Source organism: Podarcis raffonei, chromosome 6, assembly GCF_027172205.1.
Source record: "Podarcis raffonei isolate rPodRaf1 chromosome 6, rPodRaf1.pri, whole genome shotgun sequence".
Taxonomy (NCBI): domain Eukaryota; kingdom Metazoa; phylum Chordata; class Lepidosauria; order Squamata; family Lacertidae; genus Podarcis; species Podarcis raffonei.
Genome location: NC_070607.1, coordinates 4,743,625 through 4,760,425, shown reverse-complemented (window position 1 = coordinate 4,760,425; position 16,801 = coordinate 4,743,625). Strand labels below are relative to the sequence as shown.

The following is a 16,801-nucleotide window of genomic DNA, read 5'->3' as shown; positions in this document are numbered from 1 at the left end:
CTAGTTCCAGTGCAATGGAAGAGTTTGCCATTGCTGCCGGTCTCATTAGGGCAGCCATGACACTGTGCCCTACTTATCAGAGGACGGTCCTTCATTTGAAAGGCTGTCAGGCCCAAGTCCAATTTAAAGGACCATCAGAAAGCAGAACCAGCAAGGGGGGAATGAAGTTTCCCATCGGTACTTAGCACTTGAGCAACAGACTGAGCAGGCACACAGGTCAACTGGACCCAGCCTCTCCCACTAGAGTTGAGATGTATTCTATTTCTATTTAATTTATGGTGGTTGTTTCTAAATATGCATATGTGCTTGTGAATCGGCATGTACAAATCTGGGGCAAATCTGCCTTCTTTTTTGTGATGTCTAAGGGACCACCCTCTGATCCCCTTTCTGCCCCAGGAACTGTGCCTCACCCTCAGTAAAACCCTCCCACCCCACTTTGCTTCTGCAGATAGGACAGTGACCACAGGGTGGGAGAGCTATAGCAGCTTGAAAGGAACACAGTAGAAGTGAATGGGGCTTCACTCCCCAGCTGTACAGTGATGGTTTGTCTGGGGTGGAGGGACTAAGCCAAGAGAGAATAACAAAACTATCTCCTCTTGCAGCAGTGCTGTTAAATGGAACAGAAATGACTTCTGAGTTGCAACTTGGCAATTCTAGAGATAGGCTGGAAAATGAGACTCCAGAAGCCAGACCTTTCTTGCCTCAAGGGGCACAAGAGCAGTTGTTCCACAGTGCCTATGGCGGTATAAATTCACCTTGCTGCAATAAAGTTAATGGCACGCACTGCGCTTCCCTTCTTTTTGCAAGCTGGGTTTCCAGTCCATTGAATGTCCAACAAGGTGTCTGGCCCCTGGTTAAAGTATTCTTAATTGACTGCAGAAGCTGATTCAGGAAATGGATGTAGCATGACAAAAATCAATGCTAATCGCCCTGACAATTAGCTAATGCCTTAATAATTGGAAATCCAGGCAGTGCCATGGTATACTGTACATCTCCAGGGATATCGGTGCTATCACCTTCAGAAAGGAAGCAGGATCATACCTAGCCTTTGGAAAATTAGAGCTTAGAACTGCCTGCTAATTTTAAAGGGGGGGGGAGTCACACCCAGGATAATAATTGGAAGGAATTTTAAGGGAAGCAAAAAGAGTTCTGACTTGTCCACTTAAATTTATGAGCGGGAAGCAGCAGTCTTCCCCTGTGCTGAAATGACCTCCAAAGCTAGCCTTAAGAGAAAGAAAAAAAGTTGAGGAGAATTTGAAGATTCCTTACCCAAGACATTTTGGTGACTCATGTGGAGAAACCGAAATTGCACACAGACCCTACACACCCTAACGTGAGAGGTAGAACCCACTGGAATGCTGTACAAGGATGAGATGGATTGCACCCTATTCAGAGTTGTCTCCCACTTGACCACCTTTCATGGCCTCCCTGTCTTGCCTCAGGAAAAAGGCTTTTGCAGGAGAACTCCCCCAGAGGCCATTCAGCGACTTTTGCACAAAGCAATCCCATGCGGCAGAGGTCCGTAGGCAACAAGGCAACTGCAAGGACAGGGCCAAACTGCCTGTCTGGGAATGACGTGAGAAAGAAGAACCCGCCTGATTGGCCCCCCACGTTTGCCATGTAAGGTAAATACGGCATTATGAAAAAGTCACCATGGCTACAACCACCTGACAGAAGTTCATTTTATACTACTACAGTCGTACCTCTACTTACGTATCCCTCTGGATACGGAATCTTCGGGTTACGAGCACGGCAAACCCGGAAGTGTATACTTCCGGGTTTCACCATGCGTGCATGCACAGAAGTGCTCAATTGCGCCACACGCATGCGCAGAAATGCTCGATCGTGCTGCGTGCATGTGCAGAAGCACACCTCTATTTACGTTATTTTTGGGGTGTGAACAGACCCCCGGAACAAATGAAGTTCGTATCCAGAGGGTCCGCTTATTTAGGTTCTGCTGTTTAAAATTGACCGCAGCTATGAAGGGGGTTGATGGAGAGAAAGAAATTGTTGACAGGATCCATGAACTGTGGATTAACCACCCTCCTATAACCAACATGCTTAGGTCTAATTAATGCATGAAGGGGTTAAAACCATAGAGCAAACTGTCCTGTCAAGCTTAGCTCACCTTGGAGGGATTAGGTAATCAAACCTCTGTTCCCTCCAGCTATCAGAGAAGCTCAATGTGTGCAGAGTCCTGAACAGGTTGCTCCAAGCTCAGACCTCATGGCTGTTACAAGTTACTCTTGAGTTCCTATACCAATAATTTAGGAACTTTCACAACTGTAACTATGCCAAGTTTTACTGCCTACACAACTTTTTTTGAGTGCTGTATGGAAAAGCACATGAATCTAACCTTCAAAGAGTTTGCAAGTCAACCATTCTTAACTTACTAAACAAATGGTCTTTTTCTATGCTAAGGTAAAAAGGAAGATTTGGAAGTCATAACAGCATTATTTTAAAGGTTTAACAGCCCATGTTTCCACGCTTTACTTTGCTGCATGTTTTATGATTTTAAATCTCTCCTGGGGTTCTCCCATCTATCAATACTTGCCCCAAATTTGGATCTTGGCATCCACAACTGCTCCTTTTATACCTATTTCTTCATTGCCACCAACACGAACTGGGCAAATAACATCCAGAGGCCATTTATCCTCCTCATTTCACCTGCTAGAAGAGCCTCCCTCCATCAGCATTCAAGCAGCTCCCCCCCCCCCCACAACTGCTGTTTCACCAACAGCAGTACTGTGTCTCCTCCTCCCTGGGCACCCCTTCATCCCCCTATTTTAAAGGTCTCAAAAAACCCCAAGAACAATTACAAAAAGCAAATGTGGCCATGCTGGCCCATAAGAAAAAATCCAAAACACATATTAGAGAAAGGCCCAAGTTCCTCATAACTCCTAAATAGGTTAGATGGTTAAAACAAAAAAGGCCAGGAGGAGAAGACGGGGAAAGCTATTGTTCAAGCAATCTTTCTCTGCATCAGTAAGATTCTTAGGCGGAGGTAGGAGTCATTCAAATGAGACCCTTTCAGGTCTTTTGCAGGATTCAGCTTGCACCAAGGCTTTCTGCAAAGGAGAAGGGGCGTAATGACTGGACCCCCATCCCTGCAAACACCAAAACTAGCTGCTACTGAATTCTACCTCCACCCTTAGGTGAAACACACAGGTTATTTTGGTTGGCAGAGAACAGGAATAAAAGAGCAAACAGGCAGTCCTCATATAAACAGAGGGAAAGATTACTTTTAGGTATTGACAGTATGCTAGGTTGAAAGAAAAAAGTCAATGGAAGTCCAATTGAGTAGTTCTCCTTAGAGGCCTCCATGCTCCTTCTGAGAATCAAGTCCCATCTTCTGGAAATACAACATCCTCTTCCTCCAATTTAGGATCCTGCCACACATATTGAATATATGTAATTGGTTATTTGAAAAATCCTGTCAGCTGCTGCTATCAAATATCATGTAGCTCTGGTTTTCTCTTCCTCCAGTAGTTGAATGTGCTTAACTGTGCAGGTCAGTGAGAAGGCCACAACAAGGATGGGTCTTCCTGGCTTGCTGCTGTCTTCGAGGGTCTGAGCGAAAACACGCTACATGAGCTCGCATTATTTAAATAGAACTCTTGACCTATGACACTGTCTGTGGCGCCCAGTTTGTGCTCATATCCAGGTTGCAGCCAAGCGCACCTGAGCCATGTGACCCCACCCTTGTTGCACTACCAAGCCATTTGGTTCTTCATGGGTTAATTCAGGAGGTAGAAGTGTCACGTCATCCGAGGCTTGGGGGCTATGATGGACTTTGTCTCCCTGGCAGTATCCCAACAAGAAGTAGGATTGTCACTAAAACAGTGCGAACACTCTTTCCACCCAAGCACTTATCAGACACAACACAACCTATGCAAAGGCTGATAGCAAAACATTGTGGGTGCACAATGGAAGAAGATGAGGCCATCTCCTTGGGCTTTTTCAGTTGTAAGGAGAGCTTGTTTCATAAATGGTTAGTGGGTGCTTAAGTGTTTGAGGGTCACACCCTACTTGTGCCTTTGCGAGATTGGGGGGTACGGGTGTTGGGCAGACAAGAAAAAGCTAAGCAATATGAATTCAGCCAGCCAAGCTCTAGATCTGCATTTCTGCAGTCGAGTAAGTTAACCTTCAAATTATTTTATTTTGCCGTCAGCTAGCAAAGAGTCATGGAGGGACTCCATGCAACTGAGTGGTGTAAAATGGGGTCTACTTGAAGGGGAGTCTCAGCACTAGAAACAGGACCCAACAGCAAGTCCAGAAAATGAAACCTGGTGCAATATAGCAGCTAAGAAACTGGGCTATGAATTAAGGCAGCCTCAGTTTGAAATGGATTTCTGCAATGAGCTTATTCAACGGCCTTAAGCAAGCCACTCAGTTCGCCCCAAAGCCATTTGGAATTAAGAAAACCCACCTCCATTGCAAGTAGGTTATGTAAGTTGTGCAAGGTATATGAAGCACTTTGTATACAGTGGTGCCCCGCAAGACAAATGCCTCGCAAGACGAAAAACTCGCTAGACGAAAGGGTTTTCCGTTTTTTGAGTCGTTCTGCAAGACGAATTTCCCTATGGGCTTGCTTCGCAAGACGAAATGTCTTGCGAGTTCTTGCGAGTTTGTTTCCTTTTTCTTAAAGCCGCTAAGCCGCTAAGCCGCTAATAGCCGTGCTTCGCAAGACGAAAAAACCGCAAGACGAAGAGACTCGCGGAACGGATTAATTTCGTCTTGCGAGGCACCACTGTATTGTAAAGAGCTACACAAATGCTATGAATGGTTATGATATCACTGTCTCAAGTTCTTGTGTCCTAGGACTCGTGTAAAATTGCCCTGTCTAATTTTAAGAAGCCTCATTTTGAGAAAGGATGCATAGAAGGGAGAAGGTAAAGGACTGGAAGAAGACTGCTGTTTGCCTAAGGCTAAAGACTGGCTTCAGCAACCTACCCACCCACTTCAGGTTTCTGCTTCTTCCAGAAGAAACCATTTCTGAGCAAACTCCTAACAGAAAAACATGCTTAGACACAGCAAGAGTGCACAGACTGAGAGGGAAGGCTGGCCCCTGCTGGTCGACAAAAGGCATGGCATCATGCGCCTTCCTCCAGCTTTTCCAAGGTTTGTTCCCGAGACCCAGCTAAGCTTGCAAGACTTGTTGGGATTACAGTGCACAGCTCACAGCTTTGAGCAATGCAGTTCGCCCTGTAATGTGGTAGAATATATTCATCAGAGCAGCACTTAGGTATTATTAAAGGCAAGACAAGGGCTACACATTGGCTACAGCAGAAGAAGCAGCAGAAACTCCAGAATCCAATGGGTTTGGAAAGTTTGGTTATTCTAGTTGTTAAAATGGAACGTAAATCCCCAAAATTCTGCAACTGGAATTAACTGAAAAAGCTACAGAAGTGTAATGGATAGAGAGCTGGAACAGGAAGGGCCTGAGTTCAAATCCTGATGCTGCCACAAAGCTCACTGCATGGACTTGGGCAAGCCCCTTTCTCTCAGCCTAACCTGCCTGACACGGCTGCTGCAACAGTCAAACGGTTTCAGCTCGTCCATGTCACCCTGGTTACCTTGGCAGAATAGGAGCCAAGTCCATGAGGCCAAGGTCCCTTCAGTCCCTCCAATAAAATATTTGTGGAGTGCCCCCCCAAAGTTGATGGGCATTGCCACTCAAATGGTGTGCATGTGCCATATCTTGTGATCAATTATGTGGGGTGGGGTTTACCTGCCCCCCCCCATATTTTGCTTGGAAGAAGGAACGGGAGACCAAGTTCCACGCTGTCTTAGTGCTCGCCTCCCTTTGTAATTCTGCACATCTCTACTCTGATATCCTTGGCTAAGCAACTGTTGTCCCCTTGTAGCAGAACGCTGCTCTGCAAAGAACTCATTCTCTGGACATGGTGAGGTGCCCCTCCCCCCTCCAAACCCCATCTTTATCACTGGGCCTTTGGTTTAATTCCTTAATCATCCTCTCCAACTGTAATTAAGCTTAAATCCCTGTAACTGCATTTGCTCACATTTATCCTTTCATCTTCTTGCCTCTCCTACCCACTCCCTCCCTCAGCGTCCATTTTAGATTGCAGGCTCTGCGGAGGCAGGGACTGGTCCATTTCCTTATTGCTTACGAACCTCTGTAATGTGTCATGCAGATTGATGGGCACTATATAAATATAACCATCAAGATGATGCAAATCTACGCTCTTCATTCCGTTGTTGAATTTAATTGCAAGGTGTTCAATCCCAGGCATCTGCAGGTAGCACTGGGAAAGACTTCTGCCTCAAGCCCTGGAGGACCCCTGAAAGTCACCCAAAGAGCTTTCCCAGCAAGCTCCCCTAAAGACTTCAGGAGCAAAGTAGGGTTGCAAGGTCCAAAAGAGGACAGGCTGTTGCTGCACCCTAATACTTGTGTAAAAGGGAATTCCAGAAAGTGCATTTTGCCGTGTAAGCTATACCTGCCGAAATTATGTCTTCTATGCAAGTATCAAGACACAGCCTGTCCTTTTTCACACCTGGCCACCTTTTCTCGAGCCAACAGGAACAGCACTGCAGGAATTGACATTGCAGGATTGATGGGAGGCTATGAACACTTTTGTGAGGATAAGTTCCACAGAGCTCAGTGGCTGCATTCATCAAGTCAAACTGTGGTTTACTGTGAATGAACATATTCGTCAGGGAGGAGACTGAAGATTCTTCTAGCTATGCCAAGGTTTGGCTTTGTGTGTCATCTGAACCCCAAGATTGCTTTTAAACTCTGTCCTGCTTAAACACAATCTGTAGCTTCTAGCTTTGGATAACACACACTGCTGAGCTAACCTGGGAAGCAGCAAATCAGCTCCAGTCTTCTTTCTGGAAGTCAGCACATTTACCCAGCCCCAGTGAGGCTGACATCAGCACTGGATATAGGGTGGTGGTGCGTGCATCCCCCCCCCACCAGACGCTGAGCTAAGGGGGTGAAAAATTGAAAGATGCATTTGGGGGTGCCAATTTTTTGCCTCACAAAGGGCACCATATTAAGAGAGATTGCCAAAGTCAACCCCTGCTGACCTTAATGTGCAAACCAAACCAGAGGAACCTACTTCGGAGAAAGCATGCATAACACTGGGCTGCACATGACAGAGAAGTTCTGCCCCTGCTCTTGAGACTTAAGATATGGTACACATGTTTAGCTTGAAAAGCTGAGAAGGTTGTTCCCTACACCACGGCAATCTTATGTTGCTCAACAGACAAGAAGGAGGGGGCAGAGATGTCTTTCCCTGATGCCCATTATCTCTCTTGTTTCCCTGAATCAAAATTCAGTTCACTGAAGCTGCCCTCTGCCCATGCGCAATGGCTGCCTAAAATGTACACCACTCAACTAATGGCTTTCCATGCTTCCTCTTGTCCCGCTGCTTCCGCCCATGGAAAACCGCTCCTTAGCACTCAATCAGAGCAAATGGCCATCCACGTTTTCCCCGTATTGAAGTTTGTTCCAATCTAGAAGAAAGTGGGAATGCCTTGAAGAATATTTATAGGAAGACAGCTTGCAGGTGAACTGGCAAGTAGGATGAGCCTATGACCAGCATTAGACAAGATGAGGTAAGTGATGGGAAGGGATGAAGAAGGATGGTAAAGGAAAGGAGATATAGCAAAATAAGGAAGGTGAAAGGGGATGTCAGTGAAGGATAGGTTGGGAAGTCCATATAAGATTATGACAAAATGATGAATGCATGTAAAATATAATCCAAAAAAGGTGTGAATTAAAAAAAGAAAATAAGTTTGTTCCAATCTATCGCAAAGGAGTGGGAGAAGTGGAAAACTTGCTCAGACCCGTACTTTCTAAGCAAGAGACAAGCAGAAGTGTGGACCAGCCAGCCCTTAGTTGTGGCTTCCATTTTCTAACTGATGGTAGGTGGTTGAGCACATCAAACAGGAGTATTTCTCAAGAAGCTGCAGGATGCTGATGGATCATGTCTGGTATCATGCAGCTTCACACGCCATCGATGGGAGTGTGCTGCAGCCTGAGAAAGCAGTAATGTAAACACAGCTTTAGGGATGCAGTGGGCCACAGAGATGTAAGTGCTGTCTTTCCAAAAGAGAGGGAAAGGGGTGGGGTGGAGAGAGAGAGAGAGAGAGAGAGAGAGAGAGAGAGAGAGAGAGGGAGAGGGAGAGAGGGAGGTTATACGAATGCACTCATCATGCCAAGGATGAACTGAGGAGCAGCGTCTCATCCTAGAAAGCCCAGGGAACCCTGAACTCCCCAGGCCTTGCCGTGGCTCTTGTTTGCGTGCCTGGGAGCAGCGGGCCTCCTGAGGGGATGGAAAGCTCCACAGCGAATTACTGGTCCCTCCTGAGAGAGGATAGGAAGGAGTTGGATGACGCAGGAAACTCATTTATTTTGCCCTCTGGCAATGCTCCGTAAACATCTTGTTTTGAAGGCGACGGAGCCTTTCCGAGCTGCCTCTTCCGAAAGAAAAATGCCAGTTCATTTAAATACCAGCAGCCTGAGCGCAAGGGAATAATGTTAAGGCTGCTGGGCCTTGCCTCTTCCCTGCCAACAGAGTAGCATGCACTTCTAATGCCAACGCATTAAATCCAGCACCTGAGCACATGCAGTTACATCAACACCCTAAGCATTCATGGTAAGTATTCCTAAGCTCCCTTCTTCTAAGGACTTCAGGTGGGAGAGTCAAGTGTGGCTGACCCATGAAGCTCACTGGATGATCTTGGACTGGTCATGGTCCCTCCAGCTACCCAACCTCACAGGGTTGTTGTGAGCATAAAGTGGCACAAGGAGAACCATGCGCACTGCCTTGAGCTCATCGGAGAAAAGGGAGGGTATAAACGGAATGAATAAATAAACGAGTGGTTTCCCTGCCTGCTATTTCATCTATGCAACAACCCTGCAAGAGAGATGGTGCAAGTAAACATTTGAACCAGAGTTTCCCGCCACATCCTTCTCATCTGGGAAGGGGTTCCTTTTGCAGAAAGCAAAGGAGATCACTTTTGTTCCCCTTTCTCTCTTGAGACCCTATGTGATTCCTGAAGAGCACCACTATTCCTAGTCAACTCAGTGACCCCCAGCCCACTTGCAGATATAGAGACCCCACAGCAGAACCCTGGAGAACAACACAACGCTAGCAACTTACCCTAACAAAATGTTAAGAAGGCATTCCCTAAAAGGGAGAAAATTGGGGCCAAGTGTGGTTTTCCAAAGATGAGCACCAGAGACAAAGGGCAGTTTAAAAGCATGGCCATGGTGCACATAGGATGAGAAAAAAACAGGCAGTGCAAACAGGTGGAGAATAGAGGGGATTTACCGTACTCTAGAGGGGGAGGCAGAGAGCACATGTTCCCATTGTTGGCATCCTATATTACAGAACAACTACAGTTTGTAGGGAGTCTCTGTTTTGTCTGCCTCAAAGCTAAACTTTTATATGATTTCTCCTGTCCCAGCTGAATAAACTAATGCAATAAACAGAATTGTTTGCCACCTGTGTTATCTCACAAGCTTTGTTCACTATCTAGTGAATGACCCACAATATGAATTCTCCAAAGATTGAATGTTGATTAGCAGAAAATCCAATTACTTATCCTCACATTTGCATTTATTTTTTTAAGTTTACAAAAAGGCCAGAAAACCTTTTTTTAGCCTGAGGGTGACATTCCCTCATGGATAATGTCCTGGAGGGGCACAGACCAGTGTTGGGTCAGGCCAAACTGTGGACACAGCAAGAAATATAACTCTTATCTTTGTAGAGCAGGTTGCATTCCAGCTATATGAAAACCAGTTGTTTCTGTAGAGGCCCTTTTGAGGAAGGGTCTTAGCTCAGTGTCAGAGCATCTGCCTGGAGAGACTGCTGCCTGAACCCCCAGCCACTCTGGGCGGCTTCCAGCAGAAGATTAAAATACACTGATTCATCCAGTATTAAAAGCTTCCCTAAACAGGTCTGCCTTCAGGTGTCTTCTAAAAGTCTGATAGTTGTTTATTTCTTTGACATCTGATGGGAGGGTGTTCCACAGGGTGAGCGCCACTACCAAGAAGGCCCTCTGCCTGGTTCCCTGTAACTTCGCTTCTTGCAGTGAGGAAACCGCCAGAAGGCCCTCGGCACTAGATCTCAGTGTCCAGGCAGAATGATGGGGGTGGAGGTGCTCCTTCAGGTATACTGGGCCAGACACAATAGACAATAATAAGCTAAAAGGATTGATTGTGCAAGGCAGCTTCCTATGTTGCCACGAGCCCCTATGAACAGGTAAAACCCAAGCAAAAGCACTTGGAGAGAGTGGCAGAACCAAATCAGTGAGGATCATGGCTGGGTGGGGTGGGAATGGCCTGGAAGGACTCCCAAGAGTTGGCCTGGAGGATCACCCATGGCCCACAGGCCCAAGGTCCGCACCCATAGAAGAGCCTTAAAAAGCTCCAGGGTTCAAAGTCAAGGGGCTACTTAAGATCATAATTACATTCCAACTGTAGAACACTTGACTATCCAGATTCTACATAGATTTCTACCCCTTTGTGCTCTTTACTGGAAGATGTCAAAGATATGGGATTCAAAAAAAAGCATAAATAAAATGATCCCATGTAAAATTGGCAGTTGCACTTACTGTACACCTGACTGATTAATATCATTTCTATTAATTGCAGAACCCGAGTTCTCTTGATGCGTAATTTGACTGGGAGGTGGAAGGGAGTGCAATACAAACAGCCAGGTCTGTAGGGCAGTATTTTAATGATCTGCACATTTAAGCTCCTCTTTAACACTGTCCATTTTTCCGGTGTTCATGCGATAGAAGCACAATCCACGAGGGAGTTCTCCTGCACAAGCTCCATTGTCCTGAGTGAGAATTGCCTTGCATTGCTCCCATTCTGTTCGAGGAGAACTGTGCAGTAGAATTTCCACGTGGCTTGAGCTCCAAATCTGTAATACAATGTGTGTGTGTGTGTGTGTGTGTGTGTGTGTGTGTGTGTAACAATCTAGCAGCAGCATATTATTATTATTGACATTTTGGGCTGTCATTGTCAACCTGATTATGACTTTTAGACACCCTTGTACTATTATTATCCAGATTGCACCTTTCACAGCTGAGAAGCCCAGACTATTTAAGACTGACAAGAGACTGATGCTTACAAAAAGAGACATGTGCACACACTACATTTTGCCAGAGGTACCACTGAGGGCAGACCCCACCACACCCTGATGCTTCAGACCACAATCACCCATATCTCTCATCTACCTGTTAAGTCACAATTGCTATAATGAATTAAATGGTCCTATATACTGGACAGTGTTCTCGAAGCTACAAACATGAGTCTGTCCAAACTGCGGGAGGCAGTGGAAGACAGGAGTGCCTGGCGTGCTCTGGTCCATGGGGTCACGAAGAGTCGGACACGACTAAACGACTAAAGAACAACAACAACAAATATACTGACTAAGCAGTTAATCTTTGAATGTATCCAAAACAAAGCCTTTGGATCTTGCTGAATGTGGCTCCCCACCTCTTGAAATCCAAAAATGGCATCCATCTGGTCCCTGTACCTAGAGAAGAGTAAGCACACTTTGGTGTAGTAATTCAGCAGACCTAAGCCATAAACTGCCAGGGAACAATTGGTGCACTTTTTTATAGATTACGGATAGCTGAAAACTGTTTGTTTCTCAATTCAAACTGAATGCATGCTATACGCTTATATCTTGGGGAAAATATTTTTGGAGTGTGTAAGAAGGCCCATCCTTCAGTGCACCACTGTTTTTGCAAGAGCCCCCATTAAATATATGCATCTCTCCTTATTGGAGATACAGCAAGCAGCCTTTCTTTATAGGCATCTGTTGCATTTCCACATCTGGAGTGCCTGAATCGTCCAATCAGGCCCAATGCAAGACTGTGTCAGAATAGCCAACGCCCCAACAGAGGCTGCCATTGTAAAGGAGCAGTGAACCAATCAGAGGTGCACCAGGCGGCTTAACTTGAGAACAAGAATTTGCATGGGAATGAATAACTATGGGGAAATAGGAATTTTGGCAGGTGCTGAATGTCATGCAAGGATGAGAGGAGCCTTTCCACCCAGGGCTCTCCGTTCTACAAGGTTATCAAGGTATGGAGGTCCTCCTCCTCTTGCTTCTAACGCTGTGATAGAGGTCTGTGCAGTTTGCATGCTCTTGCAACTATCCTGAGAATTAGCTTTCCTTGTTGCACCAAGGTCAAATGTGGCCCTTGGAACCAAACAAGTCCAACTGATGGTAACACCAGGCCCCAGTCCATCTATTTGGCAGATGAGACATTTGTCCCAGGTGCTGGATCAGCCAGCAGTTTTCAAGCCAGCATGTGAGGAACAGCAGTCAGAAACTGTACAAAAGAAAGAGCCAGAGGGGGAATATCTGTGTTTGAGGATGGGTAATTGAAAAAGAAGGGGTGCATCACACAACATTACAAAGACCTCAGGCCTGTGCAGTTTGGGGAAAGACGGCACCTACCCTCAGATAAATCAATGCTTTTGGGGCACAAGACCAGATTCAACAACGTATAAGGAATTCTCTGTCAAACTGGCAGGCTTTATTACTGTCTGTAAATGTTACACCGTCTCCAAAGCCATCATGGAAGCAGAGAAAACCATGAGAGAGTGGTCAGCTTTACTCTACCGCACACACAAAGTGTGTGTGATGAATAATCACATATGCTGCACTGTTACAAGCCGTAGGTCATCTATCCTCAACTGCAAAGTGGCCAGTTATTTTTTTTTTATTTTATTTATTAAATTTGTATACTGTCCTTCATCCGTAGATCTCAGGGAGTTTTACAGCATAAAAACAGAAGATACACAAAATGCATAATATAAACTAGAAAAAAAGAAAAAAACACAAACCAACACTGCCCCCCCCCCGCTATTAAGGAACAGGGAAGAATTAGCCAACTGATTTGGTCTTGGCAGAATTGGGATGTGTACCCATTTCTCTCATGCCCTGACTATTTTTTGCAATATGAATACTTCAGTTATTTAGAGGGATTCGCCAACACCTGCAATACCTATAAACAAGGGACACCATTTATTTCACCAAAAAGATAAACCGAAACCCTTGCTGAAAGTTTGTGCCTATATGAACCCTGGCATTAAACACCCCTAACCTGATAACAGGCAGAACTGGTTTAATATCTGGTTTCCATCGCATATTGTTTTCCCCACCCCACTCTTTGCCTTTAACTCTAGATACACAATAGAGCGAAGTTCAACACCTCCACCTGCATCTCCATGCTGAAAAACATCACCTGTTGAATATCTGCCTTATAGCTCATGCATGTTCAAAAGCTCTGGTGGGGGGGGGGCGACAAAACAGGAACAAGACTTACTGCACTGTCGGCTAGGGAAAGAAGCAGGCAGCCAAAATTTCTCCCTGACATCATCTGCCATCTTCTCTCCTCTGACTTCTCAGCTACGGGGCGTCAGAGCCCTTGCTTTGGGAGATCCTGGCTACCAGGGTATTTGAACTCTTTGCCCTCCCTCCACAGGCAACAGCACAGGAGAGCTTTACAGCCACCCACCTCTCCTCTTCCATTAAGCTCATACTTAAGAGAATGCCTGCTCTGAAGGGAGGCAAAACAACCACTCCACACCACTGCAAGCACTTATGCTTAACAATAGCCTAATGAATTAATTGAAAATGCCCACTGGAGCTGACTAAACCCATGTCATTATATGTACTTTACTCTCATTTTACGTTTATCCCCTCCAAAAGTAGAAGGATGCAAGCCACGTCCCTATTAAGCGAACACCAGGGCTCTGGGTTTAACAAAATGTGACCACTTCACACATTTTTAGATATACACCTAAGATGTTCTTAGTGTGCTGTCAAGTATTTATATCGTCCAGGGGTACTCATCAGGGAACAGTTATTAGCCTCGTCTTCTTATTAAGTGTACACTTGGTGGCAAGCCCAGGTAAGCTTAGTCTACATAATGTGTGAAATGATCCTTACATTACATGATATAAGAGTTGCTTATCTGGTACTGAGCAAACCAATTAAGAAAGGAACTTACATGGAGTCCAGCGGCAAGCCCTGCCAAACACCATATGAATATCCACTTTAAAACGGATATTTCCCTGTAACCCACAAAGCTTGTATTCACATTGCCATGCCAACAACTTGAGCCTCTTTTTAAACAGACACAAAACAACTGATTTAAAACAAGAAAAACCCTCCCATGTTCAGAATTTTAACATCAAGCTCTCTTTATTGCTCTCTTATTCTCTGCCGACAACCAGAGAGGGCTAATGTGCAATGTTGGGTGTAAATTTAGTATGGGCAATAAAATATATACATTTCATCCAACTTGCTTATCAACTATGCTCAGTGCTAGCCTGCAGAATGAATTGTTATTGATGGTTTCCACAACTGTGGCTTTCAGGAGGTGGCTGTTCTCAGGACAGAGGGGTATCTACTGAGATTAGATTCAGGATTTCCTGAGAACAGGGCGTCTGATCTTTTGGCATGGTGGAAGAGGGATACAAAAGATGGTTAAATCTGTAGAATCCAAGTGGTTTTACTTCCTTAGCAGAAAAGAAGGGGAGAATGCTTATTCTAACTGAAAGCAGGTATTTCGGTGGATCCTATTTTGTCAGCAAAGAGCACTGCAGGGTGGGTGAGGTGACGGGGAAGGAAGATTCTGTCTTCTGAACTGAATTGGGAAGGGCTGATTTCCATGGTATCTTAATAGTGGGAAAGGAAATGGAATTAGCAGCCCTGAAACTTAGAATGTAGAACTCATGAACTGCACGTTGCCACATGTTCAAGGGCTAACAACCAACGTTTCTGCCACTGCCCCTTCTGGGAGGGAAAAAGTTGATTTCATTTGGCCAAACTTCCATTGCAATTTGTTTGCGAGCTATAAAAATGGCCCAAACCCCTCACCCCAACAGAAGGTGCTAGGGCTGAAGATTCACCTGGAAGCACCCCCCACCCTCAGGTCCTGACAGGTCCTAACCCATCATCCCAGGGGGGAAGATGGAGGCTGCAGCTACTTGGTAATGGACATTGACGCTGCTCGTGCTCACAAGCGCTCATGACTACAGGTGCCACGACTGAGCCTTCACATCTGGCTCTGAGCTCCGAGCGAAACTAAGTGCTTGCACCCTCCTTTCTTTCCTATGGCAAATAGGAATCGATCTTAGAATGGGGCTGGGGTGGGTACCCCCCCCAACACACAGATTCCCTGCCAGCTTCCACCCCCCCAAAAAACATGCCCTGCAAACACAGACCAGGCTGGGGATGGGTGCCAGCTAACCGGGTGCGGCAATGAACCGTGGACTCGGTCCGCCGGCAGGTTCCCCATCCTCCGCAGCCAACTGCGGCCCGATCCCCACCACGGCCGGATCCCCAGCCTCTCCCGGGAGCACTCGGGCCACGCAGGTGCTGCTGCACAAGAGCCCTGCCAGCTGCCCCCCTCCTTGCGACGGGCACCATCCCTGGGGCTCCAAGGCAGACAGATGTGCCATCCCCAGGCACCCCACGCTGCTCGCCCCGACGGTGCCCCGGTCGCTTCCTCCGTCCCGCTCCGGAGGCAGCCCCGCCGCACACGAGGTGCCCCCCCCTGTCGTGCCCTCTTTGCCCCCCGCCGGACACAGCTCGCCCAGCCCCGGCGAAGGAGAGTTGGCAGGAACTTTGGAGACTTACCCCGCAGCGCTGGAGGGACGGCGCGGAAGGCGGCGGAGAGGCGCAACTCCACGTCGCAATCCAGAGAGGCTGCCGCCGACGGCGGGATCCCGGCGCCTCCTCCTCACGGCCTTCCGGGAGAAGTTCGGAGGCATCGACGGCGGCCGTGGGCAGCTGCCCCGCGAGGTCCTGGCCGGCGCAGGCTCCGCCGGGCCGCCGCGCGGGCGCTGCCCGTCCGCATCCCGGGTGGCGCGGCTCCCGCGGAGCCTCGGGGTTGCCTGGGGCGGAGAGCGGGAGAGACGGCGGAGCTGGGCTGGAGTGGCGGGGCAGCCGGCGCCTGCCTGCCTGCCTGCCTGCCTGCCTGCCTTGGCTCCCTACCTGCTGCCTCCCTTCGGGCTCGGCGGGGGAGGAAGAAGGGGCCCCCGGCTCGGGGAGAAGAAGGCGCCCGGCAAGCGGCAAGCCCCGGCCCCCCCGCCCATGCTGGGGCTCTGAGCGCCGCCGCCGCGGCTCTTCCTGGACGCCGCCGAAGCTGCCGGCGCCTGGGAGCGCCTCACCTGCCGGCTCCCTGGCGGAAAGTGCTTCCCAGAGCACAAGGCGGCCGGCCTCCCTCCGCCGCCGCCCGCCTCGCTTTGAGGGATGCGGCTCTCGCAGCCAATGGGGTCCTCGCTCGGGCTCCCTGCGCGGCCCTGATTGGCCCGGGAGCCTCGCACCGGACGGGGGGGGGGTTGGCTATGGGTCTCTCTCTCGCTCGAGCTGCGGCTCGGCTGCCCCTTCTTGCCGGGCGCGGCGGCGGAGAAGAAGAACTTCTCGCTGCTGCCGCCGCCGCCGCCGCCTTGTTTTGGAGCCAAGAGCTGCTCCGGCTGGGATAGGGTTAAGTCTCGCCTGGCTCGACCGCAGAGGGATCAGAGAGCAGGGGGAGATTTGGGGTGGGGGCGGGCGGCCCCCCCCCCGCCTGCTCTCTCGGCACCTCCTGCTGCTGCTCCTGAAATATCGAAACAGATTTGTCTTGGGGAAGGAGCCCGCCGTCGAGAGCAGGGAAGAGAGCAAGCGCGACGCATCAGCCAGACGGATCTTTGCAGGCAGAAGGAAAGCGAGGGCCAGGCGGCGAGAAACTGCTAAAAACCTCTAGCTCTCCAGGGAGAGAGAAGGGCATCGTTCGCTGGTCGGGGCTGTATTTT

General features: G+C 48.0%; 1 protein-coding gene across 1 annotated transcript in view; it reads right to left on the bottom strand.

The window, feature by feature from the left end:
• Window positions 1–15,719, bottom strand: part of BRINP2 (BMP/retinoic acid inducible neural specific 2) — an 86,412-nt gene extending 70,693 nt beyond the window's left edge. The window contains exon 1 of the mRNA XM_053391248.1: window positions 15,645–15,719. The gene's annotated coding sequence lies outside the window, so the exon portion shown is untranslated. The remainder of the gene's footprint in view (window positions 1–15,644) is intronic.
• Between the last annotated feature and the right edge of the window lie 1,082 nt (window positions 15,720–16,801).